General features: G+C 38.0%; 1 protein-coding gene across 4 annotated transcripts in view; it reads right to left on the minus strand.

Annotated features, from left to right (window-relative positions):
* Window positions 1-22,922, minus strand: part of PPARG (peroxisome proliferator activated receptor gamma) — a 129,938-nt gene extending 107,016 nt beyond the window's left edge. Inside the window, exon 1 of one of the 4 annotated variants that reach the window (XM_082749130.1) lies at window positions 22,775-22,922. The gene's annotated coding sequence lies outside the window, so the exon portion shown is untranslated. Of the gene's footprint in view, window positions 1-21,811; window positions 22,683-22,774 lie in introns of those variants that run through there. The other 3 variants (XM_082749127.1, XM_082749129.1, XM_082749128.1) reach the window with 3 other exon arrangements.
* Between the last annotated feature and the right edge of the window lie 2,421 nt (window positions 22,923-25,343).

Consider the following 25,343-nt stretch of genomic DNA (forward strand, 5'->3'; position numbering starts at 1 on the left):
TCACAACCATTTAGGGACAGGAGACGTAGCATATTCCATGTGGAGATTTTTAAGAGGAAGACCCAGAGAGCAAAGAATTCAAGAAAATGTGCCAAAGGTCTCAGGATTCATATCCTTGGCTCTTACGAAGGTCTCAGGGATCTGAGAATAGCTGTACATTCCATAAAGACAAAACAGCATCTAGTGCCAAAAGCTTTATCATTGGGGCCTTAATAGCCCGAACTTCCAGACCCAATGAACTACACAATCTAACCTACACAAAATTCCAACTTTTTTCTTTTTTAATTCTATAGCTTTGCAAACTTGAAACTTGCAAAAACTATCCTATTACCTGATATGTAATATCAAAGTAGTGGATTATGAGTATAAAATGTTTTCCCATTTTGTTATTTCTAACATGAAAGAATATAAACTATAGCCAATGAATTTTTTTGTTGTTGTTTCTCTAGCACTATTTAGTACTTCTCTTAACACAGACTCAACACTAATAATAAAGTAATTATTTGTTTTCAGAATGGGACATATTCTTCTACAGAAAACTCTGACCCCTCAGTATTTTAGACTGGTACGTTTTGTTTTCTGACTGATTACCAACCTGTATCAGACCAATTGACTTAAATGCTCTCTCATTTGTTAGTCAAAAACGAAAGGAATATCCACACCAAAACTATTCATTGCATATAATATGTATAACACATGAGGGACAATTTTTTATCTCTAATAGATTATCACTTTGAGGTTTTTGTTTTTGTTTTTATTTTTGTTTTTTTTTACATTCAATTAAACTAAAAAGGGCTTAAGTATATGGGAGGAAAAAGGAAAGAATATTAATAAAGAAAAACGGGAACAAAATCTCTATCTGAAAAAAATTAAAGAATGCTGACTCCAAGTTAAGAGCAAATCATACTAGCTTTCCTTGACACTGGTCCCAATTTCCCTTTGAAATACATATGCGTTCATTAAAAACAAGAAAAAGGTAAAGATAAGTATTCTTAGCTCGTGGTCCTAAGAGTTAGATCGAACAGAAAACTGGGCTGGCTCCTGCAGCTTTCAGAGACAGATGGGATTCTATAATCTTTCCCCAAACCCTTCCTATAACTAAGATCAGTAATCTCCTTTCTGTACACACTTAGAATTGCACTGTACCACACACAGAAGGAGCCGTTTCCAAACATTAGCTACTGTAGAGAAGAAACAAGAGCGGTTCTGGGGGTAATGTATACCAAGGATTCTTTCACATTCTCCATCCGGTCAGTTAAACATAGCTTGGTTTTATTAATTAGATTATGAATCCTTCTACTCATTCCCATTCACCAATTGGCTTCTTTCAAATCTGAACCCCTGACATTTCAACACAACCCACATGAGACAGGGGCCGTTCATACCTACTCATCCAACTTTTTATGTTCTGCTAAAAATCGTCTCTCAGATGTAAGTAGATAGTAATTCAGACCAAGGGGCAATTTACTCAAACTAATTTGTCTGAAATGGTAGAAGTGGCAAAAGTTGCCTTAAGAAATAGAAAAATAATTAGCAATGAAAGCCACTGAAAACTTATCAAAGAATTACTTCCCCAAAAGCTCTGGGCCTAGATAATTTTCTAGATTTTTTTTTTCTAACTTTCAAGGAAGAGATAATTTTCTTGTTACAAAATTATTTATGAATAGAAAAAAATACAGTGACCAATTTTTTCAAAAGTAGCATGATATTGATGTTAAAACCTACCAGAAAATGAAGAGAAAAATACCAGTTCTACTTAGTAATATTGATTTAAAGCTATAAATAAAATGCTAATGAACAAATTCAATCATATACTAAAAGAACAAACCACCACAATCAGGTTGGATTTACTTCAGGCAAAGATTTACCTCCAGAACATTTATTAAATAACGTGTCAGAGCACTAGGTCAAGTTTTAAAAGAAAGTAGATGATTATCTCAAACAACGCAAAAAAAGACTCAACAAAATGCAACAGCCATTCTTGACATTGTTCCTTTAGAACACTAAGAAACTTTAATAACAGAAATATTTCTCTCACTCAAACTTATAACCAATATCATTTTATTTGCTAAATACTACAGCAGCGTTTCCCAAAATGTGTTTTGTAGATAACTAGTTCCTTAAGACTTTCTATCAGAGAGGTTTCCACCATAAAGCAAATTTGCTCACATTATTCCTTTTTTGGAGATTAAGAAGGTACATAAGCATTGTATATACTCTGTGGGCCCAATACCTAAAACAAAAATCAACAATAACACTGGGTGTTATACGCAAACAATGAATTGTGGAACACTACATCAAAACCTAATGATGTACTGTAGGGTAAATAATAAAAAAAAAAATCTGCCTTAACTCAATTTGAAAATGTGTCTTCACTTCCTATTATTTTACTCCTCAACCCACTTTACTGTGGTTTTTGCCCACCTTTCTACTGACACTAAGGCAAAATTCATACACTGTTTCCTTCTTGCTAAATTCTTTAGACTTTTCTTGATTTTCACTCTATTTATCCAAAGCTGTGCTGATAAATATTTAACAAGTGGTTCTCCCTACAGGTGAAAATGCCCCGATTTGCAGTGTTTGCCAGTTTCTGTGGTGTCAATACTCCCCCCAGGATTGAGCAGAGGCTATTGACATAACATCACAGAGCGCTGGGGTGGGTAGCGCTGGAGCAGGGGCTCAGGCCACATTGCATTTCTACCACTCAGACACAATCGACAGGAACACAACTATGTAAAACAATTAGGAAGTGATGTCCGAGGTGTGTTTATTGCTTTTGTTTTTTGTTTTTTTTTTAAACATAACTTGTTTAATTGCAAGTATATACCATTGTATTTTACTTTATTTTTTATTTTATTTATTTATTTATTTTTAACCATTGTATTTTAAATAATGGCTGTGGATAATAATGGGCTCTCAGAAACCCTGAAAATTTTAACAGCTCACTTTCACAAGCCGGTCTGAGCTGGCTTCGGCACATTGGTCTTCTGCAGTGTTTGGTATTTTGTCTATCCTTTACCACTGAAATGGTCTCCTTCTTTATTTGCCTGAAGACAGTTTCTCCTAGCTCTTATCCTGTCACATGACTATGATTTCAGCGCCTCTTCTTGGTACCTCTTCTTTCTGAGCTCTTCTATCTTATGTGTCCTGAAAGTTCTTTCCTGGTTCACTCTTACCCATAAAATCTGCTTGTTTATAGCTCACAAATCTTTATCGGCAACTACAACTATTCTTGCAAGTGTTCTAATTCTGCATTTCCAATTTTTTTTCGGACACCCCTACCTGAGGTTCTCTGGGAACCTCAAGCTCAAAACCACCCAAGCCTACTACCTATCTTCCCCCACTAAGGAAGGAAAGAAACACAACTCAACACATAATTGGGCTGCTCCTCATTCCTTGCAAGATTAAAAGGAATTCTATTCTCCACTCAGATCCCTCAAAACATGTTATAGAACATTCAGTTCATAATAACAAGCAACCTTCTCATATCCCTTTTCCCTACATCCTTCAATTTTTTTCATTTACCACACTCTCCAAAATGTCTCCCCACCCAAACACCTCACTAAACGTTTTCTCTATTCCCAGCCCAGTAAATTTATTATCTTTCCCTCTTCCTCCCCTGTTCAGCACTTTATCATGTCCTCCAGGTTTTCCCATTCAGTCCCTTTCTACTTATATTCTCTAGCACTTCCTCACAAAAAATAGGCAATGACCTTGTAAGATCAACTTTTCTAAGGGTAAGGGAAGAGGGTGTTGTATTATCAAAAGAAGATTCTCTTTGGTGGATTGGGGGAAAGTGAAAGTATATGAACGCACTCAAATGACTAATTTTTAATCCCATCAAACTAAATTTCTCACCATCCTCCCCCCTAAACAGCTGATGGATTCCATCAGTGGCCAGACTCAAGAACAGCCAATTCTATCCTTCCCTAGATTTTTACACTAGCCATACAAAATTTGCTATTGAACTTACCTCTCTATCCTGGGATGACCAAAAAAAAAAAAAAAAGAAAGAAAGAAAAGAAAAAAAAAAAGAAGCTTGATTTTGATTAAGAGGAATCTAAGAGGGAGAGAAAAATGGAACTGAACAATCTCTTAACAGTGGTGGTTTTAAGTGATGGTGGAATTACTGAATATAATTTAAAGATTTGGTGACATGATTTACCTCGTCACAGGTAACAAGAATAAGTACTTCCAGTTTCTTAGCACTTACAAAACACATAAACTGATGCAGTGGACCTGAACAACTTAAAGTTTAGATCTAATCCATAGTTACACCTGAATATGGTTATACTTCTGTAGATCTGTTACGTGTGGAATGGTGGTAGTGGTGTTGGTAGAGTGTAGACATCTCTTTCTCTGCCAAGTTAAACACTACAAAATTAGGCTTTTGTTAAAGAGTATAAGACAGGGTGCCTGTATTCAAACTGCCTGAGTTGAAATCCTCATTTTATCACCTGGAAGGTTATTTTTGCCTCTCTGTGCTTATTTCTTCATCTGCAAAAGAGAGATAATAGTGTGTACTTTCTATGGTTGTTTGAAGAATAAAATGAGATAATGTAGGCGATGCTTAAAATAGAGCCTGATAAGTACTCAACAAATATTAAATATTACTATCAATAGCTAGATTACTTTTTTGGTGCTTGAGATAATTAAAGAACAGTCCTTTAGAAGGATAGTTAAATGACATTTTGGCGAAAGATTTAAGCTATGGAGTAAAGGGTAGACTGAACAGAGAGAAAGCATTCTCTAAACATGAAATCATATGGTTACATTTATAAATCAAATATAAACTAAATTATCCTAGTGGCAATATTACTCCAAAAAGTCATGATAGCTATTTAGGACTAGAAGTAGAATGAGACAGTAGATTTGAAATAAAAAAACGACAATCATTCATTGGACATCTGATACTTGTTAGCAGTGTTCTGGGCACCGAGCATAAAGAATGAACAAAACAGACAAAAGTTCCAGCTCTTGTGTAATGGCATATATGAAGACATAATAAATGTGGATGAACTAGAGAGTATTACGCTGAGTGAAATAAGTCAATCAGAGAAAGACAATCATCATATGATCTCTCTGATATGAGGAATCTGAGAGGCAGGGCAGGTGGTTGTGGGAGGGCAGGAAGAGGAAAAATGAAACAGAATGGGATCAACCATAAGAGACTCTTAATCTCATGAAACAAACTGAATGTTGCTGGGGGGTTGGGAGGTAGGGAGAAGGAGGTTGGGTTATGGACATTGGGGAGGGTATGCGCTATGGTAAGTGCTGGGAAGTGTATAAGCCTGAATATTAACAGACCTGTACCCCTGGGGCTAATAATACATTATATGTTAATAAAAATAATTAAAGAAAAAAACTAGATCCTGAAGGATCATGTGATATATCTGGTATACCCACCATTTGGAAAAAAGAGATGAAACTAAGGTTGGTAGAGACAAATAGGAGTTATCTCAACAAGCTACTATGTTTTACTAGATTTACAAATCAAGGTCCATTGAACCCCTTCTCCCAATGTGAAGATTAGTGATTCAAAAATCTTTTATAAAATCCATTGGAGTCCATGTATAAGTGATAACCAATTTCATTTCACCTCAGAAAGAGCAACATAAACATGTTCATAAACATGAACATTTTGTTCATTTTAAATTCAGAGGACATCCCTACTTCATCATTTGACTAGTAGATAAAAGTACATTTAATTTCCATATTAGAGACCCAACCAAAGAGAGAGATACTAGGAACTGGGAAACAGAAAGAAAAATGGAAAACAGCCACTGAGGGAGAGAAACAGAGACAGAAAAAAAAAGAAGAAAAAAAGAGACAGAATGTAAGAAACACCAAAAATGAGGGAGGTGAGGAGGAGAGGGGCAATGGGAAAGAGGAAGTTAGAAGAAGAGCTAGAGCAGGAACTGAGGGTACAGCCAGGAGACCTCGAAAATCCAGATTAGTCATGGGTAATAACTTTTTACATTTAAGTTCAGCTATTCATTTCAGATATAAGCATCAGAAGTCATCATCATTGGTATTTTATATACTGTACGGAAATTAAGAAACCACCAAAGTTTTCACATGGGTAATTATATACAAATTCTACCTTCAGGAGACTATCTCTGCTTTTATCTAAACTCATATTTTCCCTACTTTGGTGCCTATGCTCATATAATTTTTCTACTCGAAGTGCTTTGTCCACCATAACTCCACATTCAATGAACAATTCTCAACAAATATGTACTGAGTACCCACAACATATTAGATAGTGTTCTAGACACAATTTAAATTTTTATACATATTTTAGTGAAAATGTGCTATTTTAACAAAATATTCTTTTTTTAAAATTAATTAATTAATTAATTAATTAATTAATATATATAAACATGTATTTTTATCCCCAGGGATACAGGTCTGTGAATCGCCAGGTTTACACACTTCACAGCACTCACCAAAGCACATACCCTCCCCAAAGTCCATAACCCCACCCCCACTTCTCCCAACCCCCCTCCCCCCAGCAACCCTCAGTTTGTTTTGTAAGATTAAGAGTCACTTATGGGGGGCGCCTGGGTGGCTCAGTGGGTTAAAGCCTCTGCCTTCGGCTCAGGTCATGATCCCAGGGTCCTGGGATCGAGCCCCGCATCGGGCTCTCTGCTCTGCAGAGAACCTGCTTCCTCCCCTCTCTCTCTGCCTGCCTCTCTGCCTGCTTGTGATCTCTGTCTGTCAAATAAATAAATAAAATCTTAAAAAAAAAAAAAGAGTCATTTATGGTTTGTCTCCCTCCCAATCCCATCCTGTTTCATTGATTCGTCTTCTACCCACTTAAGCCCCCATGTTGCATCACCACTTCCTCATATCAGGGTTAACAAAATATTCTAATAGACTTGAAGAAAAATGATTTTTCTTCTTCAGCAGCTAAACTTTTTCTTCAACTAATACCATAACCACTAAAAAAATCCTTATGACCATAATGTCCTTTATTTAAAAGCACTCCAGAATTTTCCCCAAAATCCAGTTAGAGTATCACTCCTGTGGGAGTCAGTCCTCTGGATCCTCCAAAGTGCAATTAATCTGTGAAAATTCCAGCTGCTAAATATTAACAATAACAGTTGGAAGACTGTAATAACTAAGTAAAAACATTGAATAATAAAAGTTATTTGAACTTTCACCCACGGCAAAATGGAATACTGAAGACATTACCAAAATGGGTAGTCAGGGCTGGTCTTGTTCAACCACAGCCATACATCACAGGAGGAAGAACAAATGATTTTAAGATTAGCAGTGTGACTGTGATTTAGATAACTCACTTCTGTAGATATTGCATTACTTGTAAAAAAACATCACTTGGAAGAGGAACTTACCACAAATATTAAAGGTGGAATTAAATGATGGCTGAGAACCCATCAGAACTGTATTTTCTTTAAAAAGAACTATGACGAGGGGGGGGGGGGTGTGCCTGGGTGGCTCAGTCGTTAAGTTTCTGCTTTCAGCTCAGGTCATGATCCCAGGGTTCTGGGATGGAGTCCTGCAGCTTCCTTGCTCATCGGGAAGCCTGCCTGCTACTCCCTCTCCCACTCCCCCTACTTGTGTTCCCTCTCTCGCTGTGTCTCTCTCTGTCAAATAAATAAAAAATAAAATCTTTTAAAAAAAAAAAAGAACTATGGAACCAACCGTACGGATATGCTTAAAATTGAACGCGCATTCAAATTTAGGGAAATGTAATTACGGGTCTTGACGAAAATGTCCAGACACTTAGCAGACACTGGTTTTCCAATATGGTCAATAGCAAAAGAAATAAGTCTATGAAGTTAATATTACAGACGAGGGAATTGCTACGTTATCTCCTATAAAACGTCTAGTTCATTTGTCCTATCAGACAAGACTCCTTGACTGATGGCCATTCAAATTCCACATGAATGTCTCTACTGACAAAGTATCTGCTTCTTCACAAGGCAGCCTTCCCAACTGCAGCAACTGGAATCCTTCCCTCACGCTGAGTGGAAGCATGCCTCCCTTATATTTCTAGCAATCCTGTGACAAAGAGCTGTCTATGATGCAGGAAGCTCCATAAGGGAAGGGACCTGTCTGTCTTGCTTACTGCAACAATCCCAGTGGCTAGCACAGTGTGTGACACATAGTAAACATGCCATAAAAATGAGTCTGTTGCTGAGGACTGCCCCATAGGACTCAGTCTCAAAGTCCAGTCCATTTGTTCTTTAGGGCAGTGGTGCTGTAACTCGGAGGTGAAGGAATTTTCAATCCATTGTGGCTACTTCAGTAGAATGCAAAATGATGGGCTTGCATGCTATGACAATATAAAATTTTTAATGTGTATCCTCCAATTTGCACTTACCTTGTACCAAGCCAGAAACAGAGGGTTTATTAGCAGATCGGTCTCATTTTCCCTACCTCTTTGTTCCTACAGGCCCTCCTCATTTTATGTCCAGATGTTGCGATAGCCTCCTGTTTTCCCTGCACACTACTGCCAAATTAATCTCCTGATTAAATCATCTCACTCTTTTTCTCAAGACCTGGAATCTCACCACTCCTTATAAGATAAAACCCACACTCCTTTGCCTGCATTCCAGACCCTTTCTCATCTGACCTAAAATCTCTGTCTCCAGCCATATTTCTCCTACTCACATACACGTGCTACATTCACTTCAAATGCATCGATCTCGGCAGAGTTTCCTTCAATCCATGCTTACGCACTATTCCAGACTTTGTTTTCTTACACTGGAAATTCCTTTCCCCTCCTTTTAGGCTGCCTCAAACCCTAAACTTTTTGTTTTGTTGTTGTTGTTGTTTTATGGGGCAAAATTCACAGAACACAAAATTAACTATTTTAAAGTGCACAACTCAGTGGTATTAAGCACATTCTTCAAGCTGTGCAACCAGCACCTCTATCTAGTTCCAAAACATTTTAATCACCTCAAAAGGAAATCCTGTACCCATTAAGCAGTCCCTCCCCTTTCCCCCTTCCCCCCAGGCCCTGGCAACCACTAATCTGCTTTCTTTCTCTATGGATTTGCCTATTCTGGATATTTCATATTAAAGGAATCCTACTTTAGTTCCCTTCTTTGTTTCTTTTTCTGCATATTTTTTAGGTTTATTCCCCACCATGAGGTTACACTTTCAATCTCCTAACTTCTCCAGTCTAGTTTAAACCTTCCCTTCTCTACATGGTTTTTTCAGGGTATACCGTCCACGCCACACTGATCCACCATTCTGTGAATTTTTGTTGCATTTGTTTTCTGTCTTACTTGTTTTATTTTCTAGCTCTTAACCATATAAATTCTATGTTTGAATTTTACCCCATTTTGATTCATGTAGATTATAATCTCCTTCTTCCTGTCTCCCTTTTTGCCTAGAACATAGTTGAACATGTGTGCAATCCACTGTGTCCAGCCACATAGAAATGAGTAACAAAATGAGGAAACTGAAGTCTGGATCGTTAATGAGAGAAAGCGTCAAACCCATTTCACTTCTTCATCTTTCATTTTATCAAGCTCTACCCTCCCTACCATTTTGCTTCTCTCTGGTATCGTGTCTGTCGGGCCCTTCTTTGCCCTAGTGGGAGGTGAATAGGTGTGGTTGCAGAAGGATAATGGCAGGCTGCCCAAAGCTGGATAGGGTACAAATTCCCTGCATTGATCTTTGGCTATGAGACTCCTATCTTCCTTCTACTGCCACAGATGAGGGACTGCGGAGAAGAGGGGGTGGGCAGAGATGCCACAAAGCCATGTAAGAAAAGGTTCCTCTATTTGCTTTTCTTTTATATGTAAATCAGTTTCTTTGGCATTTTTATTTAAAGTTGCTCATAAACCCCTATCTGCCTTGTGAAAGGAGATTAACTGTTAAATAATGATGACGATAGTACTTGTGATTCATATAGGAAATAGAATGATTAAATTATTTTGCATATTATAAACAAATTAATAGGCCAAAACTTGATAGTGCTTAATCTAATACTTCATGAAATATCTGGAAAGGAACCTGTTTATTTTATGCCTGAGTAATAAGTCTAAATGACATTTTCTATTGTACATTATTATGAGCTTTTCTCCAGTTGTACTACTAAATAGAATCTTACAGTTGCCGTTGGAAGCCTCCAAACAGGAATGTAAAACAGTGCTCTGGCCCTTAGGCCATTTAAAACCTGTTTTTCTGACCAGAACAACTAAAAGATCCAACATAGAATGCTGAAGTCTATAATTAACATTTTTTCCCCCTTTTCATATCCCATTTTGCCTGCTTTAGAATAGTAAAATGGAAATATCTTCTGGCATTAATTTCAAATTATTATGTATCATTAAAAATGTTAAATAAAATACAAATTAACATTTTATTTTATCTTTTCAAGACTTTCTTTTCTTTTCTTTTTTTTTTTTAAAGATTTTATTTATTTATTTGACAAACAGAGATCATTTATTTGACAGGCAGAGAGAGAGGAGGAAGCAGGCTCCCTGAGGAGCAGAGAGCCCGATGCGATGTGGGGCTTGATCCCAGGACTCTGGGATCAAGACCTGAGCCGAAGCAGAGGCTTTAACCCAATGAGCTACCCAGGTGTCCAGGCGCCCCACAAATTAACATTTTAGAGAGTAACTGAGGGAATTCCTTTAATATGTAGAGAATAGCAGCACTGAGAATCCCAAACAAGTGACCCTAAAAAAGCATAAACTTGTCCTCAGAATCAAATCAAGTTTAAAATTATTTATAAAGTACTTTGGATGCACCCAGCCCCCCATGCTACAGGCTATGAATTAGGGAAATTAAGTTTAGAAGTATTTATAAAGCACTGATAATATATCCAGTTCCCTACACTATAGACCATGAATTAGGAAAAGTATGTAGTACATACGTATGTAAGAGGAATAAGAACTACATCATTTCTGTCCTCTGAATTAACAATTTTGCTTGGTACACAGAAGTTGTGCAGAAAAATTATAAGACATGACAGCAAAGAATCAGCAAATAAAATGTGTAATCCAGAATATGGAACACATTAAATCACATTTCAGGGTAGATCTGCCTTCTAATCGTTTTACTTCAGCTGAGATTAAAATTAGTTTGCATTTTCTGAATTCGAAAGCTAGTGGCCAGTATAAATATTTTACACATGTGTTGTATGACAACAGAAATCAACCTCACCTTTAAAAACTTCATGTGCATAATAAAGACAAATTAATTGTGTGTCTGTATGGTGCTTTGTCAGGATCCTAGATTGTTCCAGCAGACACAGTGAATTACACAGAATGAATCATGTGCATGGCTTAAAGACGCACACCAAACCAATATGCTGTGTTAACCTGCTTAGGTATTTTCTCAGCTTTTACTGAGCTGTGGTAATTTGCCTCCCTAGTGCTAGATGCTGGTTTACAGAGACCCAGTGTGGTGTACTCTCAAGACTGAGAAGCATTAGTCTGACCCTCTGGCCATGTTTCCAAGTCGGCAGATTTTCCTTCCTATGTAAGAATATCTAGTATTGAAAAGCAAGCAGTCATTCATTAAATGTCTGTGGAGTTTGTGAAATTGAATAAACTATAGCAAAATCTGCAAAACTGGAGAATTTTGGTTATATCTGAAGTAAACCCTACTCTACTTTGCCATGTCAGTCTACATATGAATGGATTAACTGTACTTCACATAAATTCCTTCAAAGTGTATTCGTCCCATGATTCCCCAAACTGTCATGTGGTTCAGAACTTATTTTTAAGTGGTCAATAAAATATTTTCTGTCACTGTAACATCAGAACTAAAATGGGAGACAATCTGTATGTGAATATGGAATTTGGAAATAGCTGTATTAAGTAATTTGACCAAAGGAGGCACAGTTGAAATAATATCTGGATCTCCTTTTTACTCAAATATTATATTCTAAATATGTAAAAGTTCTTCACAGGCTTTTAAAGAAAAGTAGCTAACTTTATTTCCCAGGGGGAAAAAGAGTGTTGTTGGTTTGTTTTTGTTTTTAATTTTAACCAGATAGTCCCAATGAACTTTGTTTTATATTTCTATTAAGTATAAATAATATTTTGGAAACGGGGTTACAAATTCACTTGCATAGCTCACCTTTACATATAGTCACTGTGAGAACATAAAATAAATAATCCTTCTGCAAAGTAAATAATCACTTTGTCCTTTGGATTTTCAATAACAGTAATACCTTATTAACAAAAGATGCACTCTACCTCCTTTGTTAGTAAATTTGTTACTGAGAGAGACACAAAGTAATGTGTCTCATTATACATAACACACAATGCATACATATAACTTAAAATAATATAGTAATAAGGGATCCAGGAAAAATATTCAAGGATGCAGGTTCTCCTCCATTCACAACCAATTCAAAGATAGCCACCGACTCTGTGTTGGTCCAGCAATGCTGTCTTGTCACAGGGGAAAGGCCAAAACTGTGGGCTTCTCTTAGATATCACCTCTCCCACTACTCTTCTTGTTAAATCTAGTTAGCAATAATTGTAAACTCCAGGGGAGATGGAATTTGTTGATTGCTTTTTCCTTCTTCTCTAAAATAGTCTTGGCACAAAGGAGGAGCTCAATAGATATTTGCTGAACAAATTGAGGACTAAATCAGCAGAAATGGAGGAGGCAGAAAGAAGAGAGAAAAATTCAATATCCCTGACAAAAAATTTTTAGAAGTTTTTAAAACTCTGTCTTCATTCAGATAATGGTTATTCTGAAGACATCAAGCTGATATAAACTTCTCAAAAGAAGTTCCAAAGAAATTGACAAGAAAAATGCAACCTGTGACCTGGGTCAAAGGCAAAACCACTTAATTTTCCCTTTGGGATTTCTAGAACAATGCAACAGAAAAAAGGAAAAATTAATTAATTCAAAGGTTACTGCTCCGTTTATGTGTGTGTGCGCACACATATGTGTATATAAATAAAGTCTTTCTCTGTGTATGTATATTTACATAGTATATTAAATATGTTATATATTAAAAATATGCCTTTTACAGTGTTCACTCAGAAGCCTGACTAGAGTTTTAGAAACCTGAATTCCCTTGCTATCAATAACTACCCTACCATGGAATCATTTATTTTTATAAAAAAAAAAAATAGACATACATATTTTTTAAGAAAAAAATTTTAAAAGGGTGGCTTTAAATCAAAATAATTCCAGAAACTACTTTTTAAAAATTCTGTGTTGTCAGTGTACGCTAAAGATCAAATAGCGAGTGTAGGCCCAAAGAAATAAACAAAATCAAATCTGATGTATGAATGAGAAAATTAAGAGACTGTAACAGAGATGGGACATTTTTCTCCTCCCCGATAGAGGTTAGTTAGTCAAACAAAGAGTACAGAGAAGTCCAATATGTGAAATAAAATTAAGTATGAAATAAAATTGGGTATAACCAAAAAGAATTCATGTGGTACCTTACGTTATTGTCAATGGCTTTCAGGACATAGGTAGAGGATTCTCGATGTTTAATCAACTCTTTGTCTTGATTTTTACTAATCAGAATTAAAGACATACTAAAAAACAGAAAAGCTATAAACATATGTTCTTAGTTTCAGAAATAATTTTATATTACTGGCTGAACTTTGAGAAAGAGAGAAAAATATAAAAATTTTTAAAAGCCCTCCATGATCTCACTACTTAATATAACTGTAGTAAGTTTTAGATATTCCTTCCCTTCCAGATTTTTTTATATACATATATTTATATAAGATTGCAATCAATAGCGCATATACACTTTTATGCTACTTTAGTTAATATTTTTCAGATTTATTATCATTTCTAAATTGTCACTAATGATGATATCATATTCCACCTAGTAATCATACCATAATTTACTTAACTATTCTCTTGTTATTGAATATTTAAGTTACTTCTAAATATTGGTTCCTATAACATTGCTCTTATGAAAGTCTTTGGGTATATTGCTTTCCCTATATCCTCCACGTCTTCGGGAAATGTTCCGGAAGTAGAGGTATAACAAACATCTCAGTGTGTGATATACTGCCCAACTGCTTTTTAAGCACCCTGAATTCAATCACAGTGACATCAGAAATACAGGAGTACAAGTTTCTTTAATTCCAGAACTAAAGAATTTTAGAATTTAAAAAAAAAACCATCACTAATAATCACAAGAAAATATGGATTTTCTACTTTTACTAAACCAGAATTGGAGCTTATACCCATATCTTGTAAGTCTGTTTAACATGGATCCTCTAGGGGTGACTCATCCTTGGTGATCTTATAAAATCCAGTCCCAAAGTTTTGTCTTTGATCCTGGAGGCTCAGGATTCCTAGCAACCATTCTAAGGTAAGAAGAACCAGTGATGCTCAGACTACAAGTGAGCTGGCTAGCTTCTCGTGACACAAGCTTACTGACAATACTGACCTTCTTTAAGTAATACAATGCCAAGCCAAAGAGGTTAATTTTATGGGATGATCCCAAAAGAGTCTATCAAAGGGAGAATACAGCAAAGAACTTAACTATAGGCAAGGGTAAAGCCTACTAAAAATAATCCAAACTAAGTGCACTGATCAACAGGGCCAGGCCATTATATGGGATGCAAGAACAAGGGGGTTCCAAAATAGTATCCATCAGAATCCCCTGGAGAGCCTGTGAAAACACATCCCCAGAGTTTCTGACTCAGTAGGTCTGGGTGTGGCCTGAGAATTTACATTTCTACCAAGTTCCCAGATAATGCTGATGCTGCTGGTCCAAGGACCACACTTGAGAACCACTGCCTTAGATGATTTCTTCACCCTTTTAAAAACAAAAACAAAAACATTCTATTTATTCATGAGAGACAGAGAGGCAGAGGCAGACGGAGAAGCAGGCTCCCCCGCAGAACAGGGGGTCTGATGCGGGACTTGATCCCAGGACCCTGGATCATGACCCGAGCCAAAGGCAGATGCTTTACCAACTGAGCCACCCAGGCACCAATGAGTTCTTTATCCTTTTTAAAACATTTACTGAATGTGTACTAAATATTGTGCTAGATGCTGGAGACAGGAAGATAAATGAAACTCGATTAGTACCTGCTTCAAGAAACTAATAATCTATCTTTTTGTAGACATTCTTCTGCTCTAGTCCTAAACACCAACGAATTTGGACCTCATTAAAAGGAAAGTTTAAAAATATTTTATATTATCTTTAAATAAAGCTAGGATGTTTCTAATTAGTTCCAAATACTTTAGGAAAACATGTAGTAATCCTACATTGGCAAATGCCTGGGTATTTTCTTCACTCTTCTGGATTTTGGCATATGCAAATAATTTGTTAAAGTATTTTCTTCATTTATATATACCCCATTCATGTTTGCTCTCTTTCATAAACTCTATCCACTACATAAAGCAAGGGGAAAAAATTTAAGCACTTTTCCACATGCAATCAAAAACTTGTTTGTTTACACCAATAATTACCAACTGATAGAAAAGAACAAAGTTTAGTAAGGTAGGACTCCAAGATTCTCTGCTTTAGATTCTGACTTCTTCAACACTGTGGAAAAAGTGAACAAGAAAGCAATGTGCTCAGTCATGGGCATGAGGGTAGCCCAATCCTAACTGTTAAACACTACCTAGCAGCTGACTCAAAGAATTAATGAACTTGATTTTGTCATAGTTAGTAATCTTCTACTACTATCAGAGATGTGTTGGCTTGCCATAACAATTTTTGAGCAAAAAATTTTAAAAAAATAAAGCACGTGTTAAGTTTTATGATCAATGGATCTGCAAAAGCATTAAGCATTATTTATACTTCAGTATACATTTTTCTGATGTGATTGAAATGTTCCCCTCATTTCAATATACTAGGACGCTACTTTAAACATCTGGAAGAACTCATGGAGACACTAGATCATTTGTCTAGCATCACAGAGAAAATAAAAAGACATAATAAGAAGTTATATTCAGATATTTGATTGCCAACTACTAACTCATAACCTTAATTTTGAGAACATTTCCTAGGAATGTTGATGCTGGGGAATAACAATTTGTTTTCTTTGAGGGAAAAAAATGGTTCAAGGAAGACTTGTATTGATCTTTAAGAGAAAAACAAAGGCATGTATGGGGGAATCTATCCTTTCCTACCACTGCTAGTTCCAATGGTTATTTTCTTATTTGGTTTCATAGAAGCTGGTTTATGGGGAAACTGAAACATGAATCATTTTTATTTTATTTTTCCTTGTCCAGATCACTTCTTTTTAAACTCCCACATGTGTTGTCTATTCTCTAAAGGCCTTGTTTTCAGGTAGCAGGGAAACTAGGAACTAACGTCTCCATTTTTTGGTGACAGTGATTTAAAGAACTAACTCTGCTAGGAATATTGGCATTTTGAAAGTGGACTTCAAACTTTCAAATGACAAATATAATTTTAGAGGGGGAATGACAGCCAGTGGGGTGGGGTCAGAATTAAGGGGTTCTTTCCAGCACTTCATCATTGTACTCAGGCAGCCTGACAGGTATGTTTCCCTACTGCCTTCCCTATAAAGGAAAATTTATTCCTTAAACATACAGGGTACGAATATCCTTTTTCCATTCACTTTCCCAGATTCTCCCCTGAGGCAACTTTTACAGCCAGAGAGAATAACAGTGCTAGGTGGCAACTTTAGAATTTAAAGCTATTTTAAAACTCTATGAAGTCATTGAGGAACAGAGTAAATTCTTAGAAACCAACCTTATATTTGAGGTCTATGCACAGTAACTACAATCTGATGATTGTGGGAGTTGACCAACACAGATCTCTTATACTCCTACTCAGGGTATTTCCCTGTTTTTCTACCTCCCTCATATCTCCCTTCTCCTTATCTGTGGTAAATGGTGAAGGAATTCACACCCCAGGTTTATGCTAATATGAACTCTTTCCAGAAGGTCAGAAAATTTGTCTCGGTAAGCCTAATTTGTCTCGGTAAGCCTTTTTTTTTTTTTTTTTTTTAAGATTTTATTTATTTGAGACAGTGGGGGCAGCCTGTACAAGCAGGGGGAGCTTGTGAGTGGCAGCGGGAGAGGGAGTGGGAGAGGGAGCGCCCCACTGAGCAGGGAGCCCAATTCCAGGCTTAATCCCAGGATCCTGAGATCATGACCTGAGCCAAAGGCAGACACCTAACAACTGAACCATCCATGCACCCCTGTCTCAGTAAGTCTTATCCACATTGTTAACTCTCTCTCTTAGATGAGTCTACAAGTTAGAGTGTTTCCTCAAAATAGTGAATCAGTTAAACTAGCAATGAATTTATTTTCTAAAAGCCATGAAGTGGAATAAAAATGTTTCCTAAACAGATACTGAATCAAATTGAACTAAAACAATATATGATCCAGTTTAAATCCCGATCATGAAGTTTTAAGTCTCAATTTTCATTGATTCTTGTTGCATGAACTGATGACATCATTTCATTCCTTCATATCTGAGAAATCACAGGGGGGAGAAGGGATTCAGTACACCCGGTCACAAAAAAGATTTTCAAATTGAGAACGGCCTGGTCCCTGGAAGAGCTGAAGCTACAGCCATGACTGAGAAAGCACAGCTACTATGACAACAGCAGACGCTAATATTGCTCCCTACTCCCCACCCCAAAGGGGAACCCATGGAAAAGGGAACACTCACCTATAGGCACTGGCCTAAACCTTTCTTTGCCCGCTGTCTCCTCACCCCTTTAGTCATGTCCCTACATGGGCTCTGCAGCTCCACATTCCAGGAACAGAATGGCGTTCAGACCTGGATCCCAGTCCCTTACTTTCTTGTAGAAGAGACGCTTCACAATAAAATGCATTAATTAATAATTTGTAAGTAGAATTTAAAATGATTATTTGGATTGATGCATGATTAATTATATGCTTGTCCAATTATGCCCTACTAGTAAACTGGGGGGGGGGGGCTATTAAGAGGCATCCTCAGTTTCAAGCTTCTATAAGCCTATTTTTGGTTATAGCTTGTTAGGAAAAGATCCAGTTTTTACAAGTACAGGTCACTGTTTATTTATTTATTTATTTTTAAAGATTTTATTTATTTGACAGAGAGATCACAAGTAAGCAGAGGCAGGCAGAGAGAGGAGGAAGCAGGCTCCCTGCGGAGCAGAGAGCCTGATGCGGGGCTCGATCCCAGGACCCTGGGATCATGACCTGAGCTGAAGGCAGAGGTTTTAACCCACTGAGCCATCCAGGCACCCCCAGGTCACTGTTTAGTCTTTTAGTCTGAGATACCGAATTGTCATTTGATCCGAAGGTTCATAGGCCTCATGATAAAACAAACCTGCTCCTGGGTAACATACATTAAGTACCCACAGCGTGCGCCATAAAAATACATAAAGAACAAAACTTTATCAAATAAAAGTACAATCTACACCTAGACCGCAATAGACACACAATGTTGACAAAAGAGGATTCACACTGTGTCTACAAAGGACTCACAAAGATAATAACAGTAAAACAACAACGACAACAAAAAATAGTCATCCGATTTTTTATCCAAAATCACCAGGAAATAAGAAATACAATTTTAAATTGAATATGAAATACTTCCAGAAACATTTAATAGATAGATCACCACCCAGCAAACATTATCTTTAGCTCATTCTTTATTATTGTGGATTTTTTTTTTTTAAGTATGCTCCACGCCCAGTGTGGAGCCCAATAGGCTTGAACTCACAACCCTAAGATAAAGACCTGAGCTGAGATCAAGAGTCAGTTGTTCAACTGACTAAACCACCCAGGAGCCCCTCTTCAGTTCATTCATAACAATGATCTCAAAATTTGTGCCAAAGTGAACCATCAGCATTTGTACAAGAGTTGACATGAATACCCATGAAGGTTCTCTTTAAAATATCTACTCAGTTAAATTCAGGGCAAGGTCTTATCTTTTAAGATACACAGTTTTGCTGATAAAGTCTTAAAATCATACCAAAAAAAAAAAAAAAAGCATAGAACAGTAATTACAATACTTTTCCCATTTCACAGATGAGGACATGGACAGTCAGAAAGTAGATGGCCATTACCACCCTAACTGCGTGGGAGCTCATCTGATCTTGGAAACTAAGCAGGGTCGGGCCTGCTTAGCAATGGGAGGGGAGAAAAAGTACAAGTGACTCACCCCACTGTAATAACTAAACTGTGAGAAATGTAAACATTTATATTCTGAATTAAATATTCAGTATTAAAATGTTAGTATGTATTGATTGTTGAAGAAAAATATTTCTTATATAAACTTCAAAAAAACCAAATAATTCATGTATATACTGTATACTATATACTACTATTGGTGACAGTTTTTGGCTTAACATCTACAAAAGTTATATCCAAAATATGGCCTATTGTATTTGAATCAATTTCCTTCTAACAACCAATGTAAGTATTTTAGGTAAATAAAAATGAAAATGTGACATTTTTATTAAATAAGCTCTAAAACATATGCCATATAACTTTTCAAAATATACCTCTGTATTGTGATAAAATACAAATAGTAAATAAGAAACTCCAGGAAGATTTCAAATAATCGTCAATTTAAAATTTTTATCTAGAATGTTATGAAACTAACTGAAGTATGATATGTAGGAGCTGTCTACACTTGCAAGATGGCTACTCACAGATCTTACGGTACTTTGGTGGAATTAAATTATATCAGTTTCAAAGGACCTTCATAAGCACTTAAAACCGCTGCCCTTTTTGTTGTTTTTAGGCCTCAACTACCCTAATGTTGGGATCTGCTAGGAAAAATAAGAAAAGCAACTTAGAAGTTCAGTTTGTTTTAAGGTGGGGAGCATATGTTTACATTTATAGACTTGCGACTTAAATCAAGTTTTCTTGATTAGTGATTTTTTAAAAATCCTCTACAACTGGTATTTATTTAGTGGAAACCTGTGAGACCAAAAATATCTTCTAGCACATTTTGCTACACCTTAGGACATATATTCCCAAGTTCAAGTGAAAATGAATTCATCAGGTCACCCACAAATTAGAAGGATGACATCTTCTGTGTTATCCGTTAGCATATAGATACATACATACATCCTGTGAAAGAAGTAAAAGTATAGGAAAACATTTGTAAAGTATTAATTTAACACTTTTTCCATGTTTCATGAAAGTCTCTTGTTATTAACCACTTCACAATCTGAAAACTAAATGAAATATATCAATACTGGTGTATGTTTTCACAGCAGCGGCTGACACACAGCTTTCACATGCATGATTATCTTCATAGTTAAGATTAGTGGCAAACAGCTTATTTTCAGATAATTACAGAAGAGAGAAAATAAGTATTTGTTTATAGTCCTCTAACTTATGAAAAGCAATTAGCCGTGATCAGTAATGCACTTCTAATTCATATTCCTAAAGTCAGACTTTGTCTCTTGTATAAATTTTAAATGTCAGGGGATTTGGAAATTAATAGTGATTTTTAAAAATTATGACATATTGTTTAAACATAATTCTGAAATACACAGGGAAGTGAATACTAAGGAAATTTATCCCTTTAAAGAAAACTGTATTTAATCATTAAAAACAACCAATCACAAAAATATTTTCAAAATATTTTAAGTGTAATAAAGAATATGATGCTGGCAGACACTTGATTTTTACTTTTTTAAAAATTACATTCTTTTAAATGTAAAAGAATGAAAAAACAATGCCCAAAAGTCTTAGCCCAGAGTTCTTCAAATCTTTATACGACAACAATGCCATGCTATTATAGTTTTTATAAAGACTAGAAACTATTCAATGTGAAAAAGAATTTTTATTTAAAAATGAAATAACCACTTTTTTTTTCCCGTCCCAGTGAATTATAAAAGGGTGAGATGGTCACTAGTTGATTCTAAGATGTTTAAAGATATAATCACTAGCAAGTGAAGTATCACATATCATATAATATAAATAAAGGAGAAAAATTATGTGAAGTAAGGCAAAAATAGATGATTTAGTAACAAACTTCATTTTTTTGGCTAACACGACATTAGTTTTAAATTTTAATTACTAAAGAATACTATGGCACTATATTAACTGCAGAATGAATCTGTGAATCTGAGTGAAAATAGACAACACAAAAAATTATGTTAAAACTTGAACAGGTTCTCTTGAAACATCCCTCAAAAAAAAAAAAAAAAAAGAGTTGAAACATCCCTCAGAATGCTAACTGGTAACATGTGTGTCTCCCATAAAACATTCATAAGAGTGCAAAGAACTTCTTTAAAAGAGAAGCCCCAGGTAATGTCTATGTCAGTCTCCATTCCAGAAGGGTTTCCTAAATCATCTAACACCATCAGTTTGGTTCTACTTTCAGTCAGTGATCGATCTCTCAGCTATTGATGGGAGACTACCAGAGCACACCTGAGATTTGTGGAAAAAGATGTGCCTGGGTACTTTTAAAGAGTAAGTTATTTCACTATTCTCTCAACATCTCTGGTTAAAATCTATTTCATGAATGATTAAAAAAAAAAAAAAACAGCGGACATTAAAATAATGTACTTCAAAATGAGGAGCTTCTCCAGCAGTAGGGTTCCTGCAACTCAGTTCAGCATCTTTCCTGGTTTTGTTTTCAGATGATAATATAAACAAAATTAATTTTACATTTCATCCCCCAAACTTGAAAAGGAAAAACAAACAAACTTTAACTTCTTCCTGACAGATCACTATTTTTTTTTTTTACTTTATTTCTCCTAAAATTGACACTACTTTTCCCAAGACAATGGTGAATTATCCTTAGACCCAAGAGATTTCGATTCTTAGGCTCAAACAAGAGCACGGCCAAATACTAACGATATACTACAATCAATCGTCGTCATCATCATCTCGCAAATTTTGGACACACCAACACATTTCAACAAAACGCAATCAGAGTGAGGCGACTCACCTAAGCAACGGAAGCTAACAAGAAGAATTTAGAAATGCAGCCTTCTGAAAACCAGCAGAGGTAAAGGCCCCTACCTTACCTAACAACTGACCTTATATAAAAGCAGCGAATAGGTTACTCCCAGTTTCTGCCTCCTTACCTTAGGCTCCTCCCCCAAATACCGAGGCAGACAGTACCACAACTACACACCCACTTCCCACCCCCTGCATTCAGGGACCTGTGCTTTCTGTTTAAGCTACCTGCCTCTCGCTACCTCCGGGAGAGTACACGGAGCCGGCAGTGAGGCGCCGCACGTGTGGGAACCCCCAGCCCGGCGATGCCACCTTTCCAAACACCGGGGGTGGGGCGGAGGACGCACGCCTTCTCCATCCCGTACAACCCCGGGGAATCCGGCCCACATCCCAGCCTCTCCACTAGGCTGACGGCCAGCTCAGCGCTCAAGGGCACTGGGGCTAGGTGACCTCGAGGGTGCCCCTCGCTTATCTGTCACCCCGACCCTCACAGAGACCGCCGCCAGGGCTCTAGAGACCGAGCACGAGACTCCGCGGCGGCGGGACGAAGAGGCACCGGAGCCCGTGTTTCGGTCCTAAAGTTCCCCTCGAGCGCCTCCCGAACGCCTGCGCACCCTCGCCGGGGACTCGGAGGTCCCCGGTTCTTTCAGACTCCGACCAGGCGCTCCCTCGAAGGAGCCTGTCCCGGGAGCGTCGGACGCACGCCCGGCGTGTCCCGGTGCGCGGCCGCCGCTCCCTGTGGCGCGTCTCGCGTGCAGCCCATGCCCTCCACCGCCCGGCCGGCTCGCTCTGTGCCGGGACACCTCAGCGCGTCCGCGACCCTCAGCCGGGACCTGTCCGCCGCGGTCCCCTCCGACCTCGACGCCGCAGCCACGGCCCTCCTCGGACCCCGACCCCTCGCCGCTTCCCCGCCCTCCAGGCCCCCAGCACCGCCCCGCGCCCCAATACTGACCTGCGGCGGCGGCAGCGCCCGGCTCCGGCGTCCCGGCGGCCGACCCGAGCGCCCCAGGCGGCGACTCCGACGCGGGCGCGGGTTACCGCTCCGAGTGCGGTCGGCCCCGCCTGCCCGAGGCCGAGCCGGGCCGGGGGCGGGCGCGGCGCGGCGCGGGGGCGGGCGCGGCGCGGGGGCGGGGAGCGCGCGGCGCGGGGCGCCAGCCGCGTGGCGCACAGTAGGGCCCCTGGCCGCTGGGGTTGCCTTGGCGCGCGCCCACTCGATCCGGCCTCGCTTGTTCCTCCCAGCCGCCGCTGGGAGGCGGCCCAGAAATGGTCCCATTTTACCAAGCCGGCACCTGGACAGGGCTTAGAGAGGTGCCCACGGTCACGTCTGGGATCAGTCCGAGGTGCGGGATTCCGGAGCCCGCCTTCCGTCTCCACTCCACTGTGCCTCACCCTTCGCTCTGCGAGATGTCTTTTTTTCCAAGTTGTTATTTTTAATGACATTCTTTAAAAAAAAATTAAATCACATTTAGGATCATCTGGTTTTTAGCTGAGGGCCTAATGGCGCTGCGCAGTTTCAGCGCCCTCCTTTTGCATTTGTACTTCACAGCGGTGCTCATTAGTCCCTTAAGGTGACTGAGTTTTAGTTTTAATCATTAAAAGCATTTCTTAAACTCATTAACAGAATTTCTTGAATTCTTTAGCGGTGTTTCCTCCACTGAGGGATCAGAACACATGGGGTGGGGTGGAGATGGGGGGAACGCGGGGCTTGGGAATCTCAACTTCTCACGTTGCAGAAGCAGTTTGGGGCCTGCTGCCTCCTAAATGTACTGAGTAGTCTGCGGGCCGCTACTTTTCGTGCCGCTCTCAGGGACGACCCGTCCAAGAGGGGTCACAGATGCCCAATCAGAAAGCCTCTGGTCTTCTGGACTTGAGGCCATACCTCCTGTGCCTCCTTCCCATCTCATGTACTGAGCATCCCGTTCTCGGCCTGGTCCTCCTTGAGGAAGCAAAGATGAATAAAGTTACTGATTTCAAGAAGCTTATTGATTGCTTGTCCAGAATGCTTGCTAGTTTTTTCGCATCTTAACTCTGGGGACGCTTGGTTCTTTTCCCTTTAGGGCAGAAGGTTCTCATTTTTGAAGTACAATTTTGTAAGGATGAGTATCACTTCTAAAAGGGTTCAGAGGTAAAGTCAATAGATTCATGTCCTTCTACTTGTCTCCCAAAACAAGAAGAGCTACAGCTCTGTAGGGACTCCAGAGAACAATTGTTGACCATAAGACATTCTTTGCCTGTTGTATGGGTAAGTCAGATTGTCAGGGCCAACATTCTACACTCAGGCATAGAAGTGCTGCATGTATCCTTCTTGATTATTCCAGAGTTCCAATCTGGCTTCAAATGTATAATGCAGTATTTGCCAGTTTATTGACAGAGTTGTACCACCATCACCATTTCAGAAGAAACCTCCTACCCATTAGCAGTCATTCCCTGTAGCCCTACCTAACCACTAATCCATCCCACTCCATAGATTAACCTATTTTGGATGTATCATTTAAATGAAATCATACAATAATGTCTTCTGTGACATGCTTCTTTGAACTTAGCTCAATGTTTTGAGGCTCATCTATGTGGTATCCTCTGTGTGGTATGTATCATCTATGTGGTATTTCTTTCTTTTTTATGGTCAGGTAATATTTCATTGTATGGCTATATCATATTTTGTTTATCCATCCATTGTTAATGAATTTTCAGGTTTTTTCCTACTTTTTGACTTTTAGGAATGATGCTGCTATGAACATTCATATCAAGGTTTTGTGTACACATGTTTTTCATTTCTCTTGGGTATGTACCTAGGAGCAGAATTGCTATGTTTAACTTTTTAAGGAACTGCCAGCCTGTTTTTCAAGGTGGCTGCACCATTCTACATTCCTATCAGCCATGTATGTAGATTCCAATTTCTCCACATTCTTGCTAACACTTGTTATTGTCTTTTTTATTTTAGCCAACCTGATGTGTGTGAAGTGGTACCTCACCATGATTTTGATTTGTAGTTCCCTAGTGACTCATCATATAAGCATCTTTTTATGTGCTTATTGGCTATTTGTATATCCTCCTTGAAGAAAATTCCAATAAAATCCTTTGCTCTTTAAACTGGGTTATTTATATTTTTATTGTTAATTTATAAGATTTGTTTATATATTCTGTATACAAGTTATTTATCAAATATATAATTAACAAATATTTCCCTCCATCCAGTAAGTTCTTTTTACTTTCCTCTTGGCATCATTTAAAACAGAAGAATTTTTAATTTTAATGAAATCCAACTTACCTATTTTTCTTCTGGTGTCACATCAGTTCCTAATACAGAGTGATAAAAATTTACTCCCAAATTCTAAGAGTTTTATAGTTTTAGCTCTTATGTTTAGGTCTGTGATTTATTTTTAGTTAAATAATGTGCGTGGTGTGAGGTAGGGAAAATCTGCTTTTGATTGGGGAAATTCCCATAATTAACGTCACTGACCAAAGAGAATCCCAAAAGAGTAAACTCAGCACTGGTACAACATTTTAGAGTTGAATACTAG

The sequence above is a fragment of the Mustela nivalis genome (genome assembly GCF_964662115.1).
Source record: "Mustela nivalis genome assembly, chromosome: 1".
Classification (NCBI taxonomy): domain Eukaryota; kingdom Metazoa; phylum Chordata; class Mammalia; order Carnivora; family Mustelidae; genus Mustela; species Mustela nivalis.